This window comes from Cavia porcellus, unplaced genomic scaffold (assembly GCF_034190915.1).
Source record: "Cavia porcellus strain 051 isolate PalLab524CR breed Dunkin Hartley unplaced genomic scaffold, mCavPor4.1 scaffold_23, whole genome shotgun sequence".
Taxonomy (NCBI): Eukaryota; Metazoa; Chordata; class Mammalia; order Rodentia; family Caviidae; genus Cavia; species Cavia porcellus.
The window spans coordinates 30,409,776-30,419,414 of record NW_026947506.1 but is presented as its reverse complement, the minus strand read 5'-3'; the positions used below and the strand labels follow the sequence as shown (position 1 = coordinate 30,419,414).

General features: G+C 43.9%; 1 non-coding gene across 1 annotated transcript; it reads left to right on the top strand.

The window, feature by feature from the left end:
• Positions 1–7,707: 7,707 nt before the first annotated feature.
• Positions 7,708–7,847, top strand: LOC111756950 (small nucleolar RNA SNORA2/SNORA34 family). Its single transcript, XR_002791344.1, has one exon. It is a non-coding gene; the product is annotated as a small nucleolar RNA SNORA2/SNORA34 family (small nucleolar RNA).
• The last annotated feature ends 1,792 nt before the right edge of the window (positions 7,848–9,639 follow it).

Below are 9,639 nucleotides of genomic sequence, written 5' to 3'. Positions count from 1 at the left end.
TTGGCAAAACTCAGTTTATTCAGAGGACTGACAAAGTGCAGTTGTAGAAACGTGAGATAAATGTAATAATTACAAATACTTTTTCCTTCTCAAAAATCAAAAGCAAAATGAACCTTATGATAGATCTACTGCACATTTTACAACATATCCCCTCATGTGGAAAGATGCTCCAAGCTCTTGGTGTTCTCAACATTATGAAGTCTTCTTTCACTCAATTAATTTATAGGTGGCATATGGGCCTAGGAACTGCCCAAGGAAATTGTGGAACTGATTGCTTCTTATATCCTGGATATCAGAACCTTCTTATGGATCTCCAGTGGCACAATCAGTTAGGGCATGTTACTCATAAAGAACCTTCTCACATAAATTATTATCAAGTATTTTCTCCTGTCAGAGTGCTGACTTTTCCTGTCTTTGAAGGTGAATTCTGATGTGCAAATGTTAAAAAGAATTATGTTGATAGTGCTGGTAATTGATCCCCTGCCAGGAAAGCACTCTTCCACTATCTTTCCAAGTACAACAGTTTTAAATTTTGGTGAATCCTTTTTATGTATTTCTTCTTTTACTACACATCACCTAAAAACAACCACTGCAAAAATCAATGTTGTGAAGATTTACCCTTATATTTTTTTCCAAGAGTTTCGCAGTTTTCGGTACTACCTGTGGATATTTGTTGTACTTTGTGTGAATTTTTGTATATGGTAAGAGCAAGGATTCCAATTACTTCTTTCACGTGTGGGTGTCCTGTTATCACAGCACCCTTCCTTGTCCTTTGGATGCAACCACATGAAGCATGATAGAAAAGGAAAGATACTTTCCGAGACTAGTAAACTCGGTATTTTTGTCTCTCCTATTACCTTAAAACTCTACACATAGACATGAAAATCAATGAAGGATTTTCTGTATTGCAAGTTTTATCAAACTTGAATAACCCAAATTTATCTCATCCCCTTAAAGAACTTTCAGACAGCAACATAAGATTAAAATAATTTTCAGCACTTAGCAGTAGTAAATTCCATCAAGACTCAATTTTCTACCCAAATGGTATTATAAGGTGTCCTAATACAAAGTCAAGATTTCTCAAGAAAAGGTGACATCTGATATATGTTTTAATTCTAAGACAAGAACAGTTGACCTCAGGAAAATGGACAATTTATTGTCTGGCTCCCCCAGAGTCCAAGCAGCAACCAAGCAGTATCAGGTTTCTACCCCTTATAAATAACCCATTATACCACTAGCCCTGCCGAGACTGAGATGCTGACCATCGGACCTCACATTGACAAGTGACTAATACTGACCCTTGTGACCCAGGAAGCCACAGTTTCTGGTATGAGTGGGTAGGTTATGAACGTAGTATACAAGAAAATGATTTTTGACAGTGTTCCAATCACCAGGTGTGGTGGCACATACTTGTAATCTCAGTCCTCAAGGGCTCAAGGGCCTTGAGATCAAGGCCAGACTGGACTACACAGCAAAACTTTAGATTCAAACAAATGAAAACAAAAAAGTAAAAGGTATTTTCTTTTTGTGTACACAGTGAATTTCTATGGTGTGCTGGACATAATCCATAAGCAGTTATAATTTGAGGCACGCAATATCACATTCTTGAATTTCCCTTTTGTCTCTCAACTATCTAGTGGGATCAGTAATAAAACGTGAGACCAAAAAACAGTTTCAAAACTTCAGCTGAAGTGGAATAAATCCCCCAGGGGTTAGCCTATTACTGCTTTCAGTTCCCCACTTCTCTGGAGATTTTCCCAATTCCAACCCAAAGATGAGAGCCCTTTCTCCAGTTTCTGGAACCACAGACCTGTCAGAGTCCCTGTCTGGGATTTCACCTTCTCAGTGCCTCTTCCAGAGCCCTGATCCTGAGTGAAAATGGCCCTAAATGTTGCACTAACATTCCTCAGTTTCCTTTTTCTGCTGGTTGTTGACATTGGCATATTTTACTACTACAGTATCACTCACTCTCATGCTATAAACCAGATTTTAGTCCTCATCTCTTTTTTTTTAACTTTGTGTCCCATAGGCGAACCAGCCCAGAATTAATTTTTTGGATGCTGGGGATGGAGCTCAGAACATGCCAAGAAAGTAAGTGCTCCACTGCAGAGCTACAACCGTAACTCTTTAATTTTCTATTTATTTTTATTATTTTGAAACAAGATCTCACTAACTTGTCCTGACTGGGCACCAAATCACAATCTTTTTGCCACAGACTCTGTAGTAGCTACCATTAACAGGCCTGTATCACTGTGTCAGATAACATTATTATTACTAACAACTGAAGGACTAACCAGAGCATTGGTTTTGGCACCTGAGCTGACCTTAGCCTGATGGTAGCAGGCCACTCCATTCCCCTCCCAGATCTCCAAGCCACCTCTCACCTGAGCTGCAGCCCTGGCAGACACAGCTTGACTATCCGTGCTGGTCAAGGTCTTAAGACTGTGGCTGTTTAAGTGGTGACCAGCGCTTCCATAACAATCCCTACTGTTTTTTTTTTTTGAATCATCAGTCTTTGTACCCTTGTTGAAAAAGTCAGTAACAGCAGGACGCCAACAGCTACAGCCCAGCCTCTCCTTGGCCAGAGTGGAGCTTCTCCCTTGAGTTCTGGCCAGCATCTGCCACAGGACGCGTTGCCCGGGAAACCGGCGGCTTTCCCACTGGCTCCTGACAGTTTGGCTCAGTCTCTGTGGGGTGGCTGCATTCCATTGGTCAGTTGGAGGATACAAGGAACAGTTCTGGCCCAATGGGATGCGCCGGTTGTCTGAAGGCGGGAATGATGGGAACCTGAAGCTCCTGGCCTGTTTCTACTGCTAGTCCAGTGCCTTTGCGTGCCTGTAGGTGCCTGGACCTTGACCAGTACTGGGCACGCGGGTGTAGAGTGGAGGCGGTTGTGGAACCCGCAAATGTGGGCAGCGCTGCGCGTGCAATGGGCTGTGCCGGCTCCTCGTGGGTGCGCGAACGCTCTGTGGCGCTTTTGCTGTAAAAAAGACAGGAAGGAGAAAGTACTCTAAAGCATACAACTGCAAGTGTGTTTGGGTGTGTTAAGATAGATGACCATATTGCTGCGTTTTTGTTGGATCACTGAACACAACTGTTTGCAGTCTCACTGTTTGAATGTGCACTTTGTATGCTTTAATCCTGTAACTTAATTATTTCTAAGATGACAATATGTAATCTATGAACTAGTGGTTTCTTACTGTTTTTTTTTTAAATTCTATATTCCTTGTATCCTTATATTGTTTGGGGGGTTTTTTTCCCCTTTAAATAAAAAAATAAAAAAATTTTAAAAATTCAAAAAAAGAAGGGGAATGGAACCCAAGAGCACTCTAGCTGCGGAGGGTTTTTGGTGCTCCCGTTTGTCCTGTCAGCACAACTTGCATTTCCCTTTCATCATTCCATTCTGTCTATTTGATTGTTCTTTCTAGAAATTTTCTTTGGATTTTTTTGTATTTGGAAATTGTTTTAATAGCAGCGAATAAATAAGAGGCCAGTTCTGATCTAGTGAGTTTGAAGAAGTCTGCTAAAGAAGACAAACAAATCAGTAAGATCCCACATAAGGTGGTGAGTACCATGGAGAAAAATCAGGAGGGGGTGGGAAGGAGTGTGGAGAAGTGAAGTGCATGAGGGCCTACAGTGACGTGATGGACAGTATGTACATGGGCAGTGTCTAAGTGGACACCAGCTGTCTTGACATTCAGTGTTGTCATGCCAATTGTACGTGGTACAAAGCAGGTGGCAAGGCTCTGGGGTGTCCTGGCAGGACATGGGTGTGTCAGGAGGAGGCTCTGAACCCCTGAGCTTAAGTGTTCAGCCCAAGAGTGAAACATTCTGTGTTCAGTGATATGGGCATGAGAGAACCTCTACCTTGTGTCCTGGGGCCATGTTGTCACACCTTGCACCTTGGAGGTGGGCAGCCTCTCCTGTAGCCTCTGGTGATACCCACATCTAAGTGACCTCCCTTCCTGAATGAGCTGAGATTGTGAACAGGACACAGAAGAAATAATGGGAAGTCACTTGAGAGAGAAGGTTAAAAGAGGATGTACTTGTGTCTTGTGTGTACCTCTTCATCCTCAGTCACTGGAACACCACCTGTCATGTCCCAAACTGCCCTATGGAGAGGCCCTTGGTAACCTGGAAGTGGGGACTGGAGCCTTCAGTCAGTGCCCATAGTGGAATGAATCCTTCTTGTACCTGAATGACCAAGGGGTTGTGTCATTGTGTCATCCTATTTGGATGGTCACAGACGAGGCTCCAGATATATCCACAGCTCTAGCCTAGACATGTGACAGACAGACAGGCCGAGGCATAGAGCTGAGCGTCATCCACTGTCCCAAGGGATGGGTAACAGTGCTCTGGGTTGCTAAGCTTTGCTTTTCTTTGTGATGCAGAAATGCATCATGGTGCACAGTCTTTTACCATATAGAGGAGCTTTGCTTCCCTTGGTTAGTGCCTTTGAATTTGCTGGTCACCTATGTCATCTTACACATGACCATTATACATGACCTCCTATACACCAATACATTACAATTTATTGGGATGCTAAAACATCTGATTGGTTGAATGGGTTCAATATTGGAGACTGAACCCATGTGGGCACTGACATGCACTTCCAGCAGACAGTTCTTGTGAAGTTTCCCACACTGGTTTGAACTTGCCATCTCCTGCTTCATCTTGGATTTATGGTTATGCACCACCACATCTAGCTGATTTTGAGTTCTGAGTCAGATGCACACAAGAGAAAGTTCTGCAGCAGGTCATATCTGTAATGCTGGCTGCCCTGCTTTCAGAAAAACCAGTGTGCAAGAGAGATACAAGAGCCCTCAGGTTGTGGAGTGAAGCTAGCCTTCCTACTGTGCAAAATCACAGGCTATGTAAGGAGAGCCATGTGCCACTGGACCTACAGACACTGAGACCCTGAGAATTGGACCTTATATTGGCAAGTGACTGAAGCTACCCCTCATGACCCACTAAAGCAATGTTTCAGAAGGGGTGGATATGTCATCCATGCACTGTGCAATGAAAAATGTTTTTTTCTGAATTTTTGTAGTATTGTCTTCACCAAGTGTGCTGCACGAACCTGTATTCTTAGCACTTGAGAGGCTGAGGCAGGCAGATTTTAAGTTGGAAGCCAGACTGCCCTACATACTGATATCACAGCCAGTATGGACCATACAGTGAGATCTTTATCTCACAAAAAATTGTTGCCTTCTTACATACACAGCTAATTTCTATCCCTCCTGGGCGTAATCCATAATCAATAATAATTTGAGGCCTGTAATATCTCCTAGAATCTTCCTTTTCTTCACTCACCTGGCTTTGGTACCACAATAAATTCTGACTTATATAAATGTAATTTCAGATCCTGGACTGAACTGCATGAAGTTCCTCCAGGGTGGTCTACTTCCAGTTTAAATTACATCCCCTTAATCCGTCTTTCCTATGAATCAAAGGATGGGGCCCCATTCTCCTGTCCATTGACCCCCAAACTAGTCACAATCTCTGTGCAGGATTTCAAATTCTCAGCTGCTTCTTTCAGAACCCACAAATCCCTGAATGAAAATGGCCCTAAATGTGAGGGTGATGTCCTAGGCTTGCTTTTCTTGTGATTATAGCTTCATGATATTTTACCACTAAAGCACCACTGTTAGGCCATACACCACACCTTGATTTTCTCTCTTTTCTTTCTTTTTTATCTGAGGAAGGAGCCAAGAATTCTTTCCTTTTCCAGTGCTGAGGGTTGAAGTCAAGGCCTCATACATGCCAGCATGAGCTACATTCCTAGCCCTTGGGCCTATCATTCCTAGATCTTGTACCTTTTAATTAATTTATTTGTCTTATCATTGTTACTATGAGACAAGATCTCAGTAAACTGCCCAGGCAAGGCTTGAACTTGCCATCCTACTGCTTCACCCTCCAGAGTAGCTAGCATTACAGGCTAGTGCCACCAACCCAACTACATTGTGATATGTAAGTGCTGAAGATGAAACAAAGGGTTGTCCTTTGCTCATGCACTGCTGTCACAGTCAGTGACCTTGGGCTGCCCCATAGCCCTTCCTTACCTGGAGGAGACAAACTCAGGTCCTGAACTGGAGCCCTGGCAGACAGATCTTCACTGCCTCTGTGTGTCTGTGAACTCTGTAATGCTGTTGATGCTTTAAAAGGTGACAAGGACTATTGTAACAGTCTCTAATTTCTGTGTTATTTTTTTTAACATCTGCCCTTTTTGCATCCTTTTTTTCAGTAATTAGATACCAGCTGGATGCCAGCAGCCACACTCACATAATCAGCCTGTGACCATGTTGCCCTGGCAAACAGAGGCGTCCCCAGAAACTTATGGCACCAAGAGATGACCCCACAATCTAGCACAAAGACCAATTACGGCCATGGTTCAGCCTAGCATTGCCACTGGTCAGCAGCAAGATGGAGGAAGGCATTGGTAATGGGAGGCAGCCCATGCCAGCACTTGCAAAAGGTGTGAGGCCTGAGATAATTTCACGTAGGCTACTGGTGTTGTTGACCCAGTGATCGGAACCCAAGAGCCAAAACTTCACCATGTGGTATGAGGGGTTTCCTGGGGACGGCACTGAGGAGGGTTAGAATCCTGGTGAAACACGCATGGCAGGTCATGCAGAGGACCTCTGGAAACCTAAGCTCTAGCTACCCACAGCCACTGTCCTCAGTCAAGCTCTTGACTCTGTCTTACTCTGTAATTGCACATTGGACTAGGAACCCTGATTACCTGCTGTGTGTTTTCAGTGCTTACTTCTATGGTAAGAATGCTCTGTATTTTCCTTCATTCATTCTTTTATTCATTCATAAACATTCCTTGGGTTCCTCTTGTGTGAGCGCATTGTTCTATTAGCAGTGAACAAAATAGGAGACCCAACTTGGATGCAGTGAGCTTGCGTTTTAAAGAGGAAGATGGATAACAAGATCACACAGCAGATGATTCATGCCATAGAGAAAAACTAAGACAGGGATTGAGTACAGAGAGGTGATGCAGGTAAAGGGAGTCAGAACCTTGGTATCCATAGCATCCAGGCTATGGACGTTTTTTGGCTAAAACAGATTCCTGGGCACCATCTATAAGAAACTCAGTGTAGCTGGGATTCAGTGAAGGAAAAAGAGCTTTGTGGAGGATGATCAGGAGCTGTGTGGTGAGGAGTGAGATGGTGTGTGCATGTGTGAGGCATGTAGGTATAGCTGTACACGTGGGTATTTTAGGGGGCTGAGCAGAAGCCTGATATGGAGAAAGCTGGAGGCCTCTGGCGTCCAGGTGGGCTTTAGAGCCCTGTGGACCAAAGTGCTTGTATCTCTTAAGTGCCCATACACTCTAGTGGTAACCATTGAATGGTGATGTATGTGTTCATTCACTTGATGTGGAACTCACTTTACAAGGTACATGCATACAAAATCATCACATTGTATAACTTGAATGTTTATTTGTCAGGTATACCAGCCATAGGACCATAGAGTCATCCTGTCTCAGCCTCTTGAGTGCTGGGATTACAGATATGCACCATGCCTCCCAGCTCATACCATCTCAGGTGACACCATTAATGGAGGTGCCTACACATGACCTCATGTTGCTTTTTCCATCCTCACATTGAGCTGGAGACTCTTAATGTGGGAGCTGAGCTTTCTGCTGAGAGGTTCTAATCACTTGCTGTTTTTCCTTAAGCAGTTGATTAAGACATTGAGATACTGGCCCTGAATCAAGGCAGGCAGTTTCCTGACGCTGTTGGTTTCAAGCTGGAGCCTAAAGCAATTTAGTCTTTCTATGGTCTGTTGGCCATTTCAGAACCTGAGCAGTGAGGTGGTCAATTGATTAGAAAGAAGCAGCCCCTCCCCCACCCTCACCCCATGAGCAGTTGTGAGCATGGCCTACTCCATAGTCCTGGGGTGGAGCCACCATCCTTTAGTAGAACCCAGGTCATTCTGGGACCTGGAGTGCTGGGAAACCAGGCAACCCACCACCACCAGTACCATGAGCAGTTATGAGCACAGCAGGATCCGGCAGCCCAAGACAGGAGCCACCAGCATTTACTGGGACCTGTGCCACTGGCAGAACCTGAAGTGCTGGGAAACCAAGCAATGCCTTCCCCCTTGTCTGTAATGTTTTGTTGAACATCAATATACATGAAAGTATGGACAGCTATTTTGAACGGAAGTCTACGACAGCCATTAGTGACTTCCCTATTGTCTGGTTTTGAAGACCTAAAATGCCTTCCTCATTCTGTTCAGATCAGTTTTATACTATGTTGTTTTGTATGAATTCTCTGTATGGGAAGACATGGACAACTATTTGGAAGAAAACAAGAGACAATATGATAGATAGTGAAGATCTCAGGTCATCTAGCTTTGAAATTTATATCTCTCACATTGCTTTCTTATGTCCTATTTTGTTCCGTTTTGTTGTGTTTAATTTTACCCCCTTTTAAATAAAAATTTAAAAAGACATTGAGATAGCTCAGAAGAGTTTAAGTTAGGAACATAGAAATCTGCTTCTTAGCCACAATTGAGGAAATAAGTCCTGTTATCTTTAAAACCAGAAATTTCTGTGCTTGTGCAAGAATGTGTCTCTTCAAGGTCAAGGCCACTCCCTGGATCTTCACTGCCTGATTTTCCATCTGAACCTTTGTAGGGGTCTCACCGTGGCATGGGGAGCCTGCTCACAAACTGCTGTGTGGTGCTGCACAGCCCCGGGTAGGTTGCATACCTTTGGTGGGGTGGACCCTCTGAGATGTCCCAGTTGTTCCTACAGTGCCTGAAGGGACACATGTTGTGCCAAGCTGATGTCTGCAAATACACACCCGTTCTATCAGTTCTCCTCATACTTACGAGCACCTGTTAGTGGTTTTGTTTTCTCCTCTCATGGAAAGGTGGCAACAGCTGTATGGAATTAGAGCATCTTTAATAAAGGCATTTGGTCCTCTTTCCTAACAGTTGTCAGTGGCAAGATCTGGAGATGGGTGAGGCTCCTGATGTGGACCAGTGTAACTGCTCCCAGGGGCCTAGGAGGCCACTGGCTGCAGCAGGCCCGAGGGCAGAGGAAGCCTGGGTACATTTTAAAATTTGATACTATGGAGAATAGTCCTTTATTTTTATTTTTTCCTTTCATACTTACATTTATTAGTACATTTCAGATATATAATAATCATATTTAGCATAGGAAATTTGTACCAGAATGCTTGTGAAGCTTTAAAGGTTTACATGAACTTTTGAATAACAGCTGGAGTACTGAGCCTGCCCTTCTTTTCTGAGTAGCAAGGATTTGCCTTCCTAGTTTCCCAAGTGCTTCAGGGCAAATATTTGAGGTGCCCCATGTAGTGGGCAGCACTCTGGAGTTGCAGCTTTAGGATTAAGCCAGGAGCTTTCCCCCAGTGAGTCACCTTGAGCAGATAGCTTTACCCTATTTTTGTCTGCATTTGGTAGCCAGTGGAACGTAGTACAAATGGCCATAGGATACACAGATGCCATTTGTCTTGTCAGTGCTTTAATGAGCTTCTGAACCAGTGTGTCCCCCAGGAAGAGCTAAGAAGCACAGCTGTGAAATCAGAATGAATGAGAGTTGTGCTGGTGGGAAGATCTAGGGGTCACCCTCATAGTGAGTTCCAGGGTGTCACTGTGTGCCTG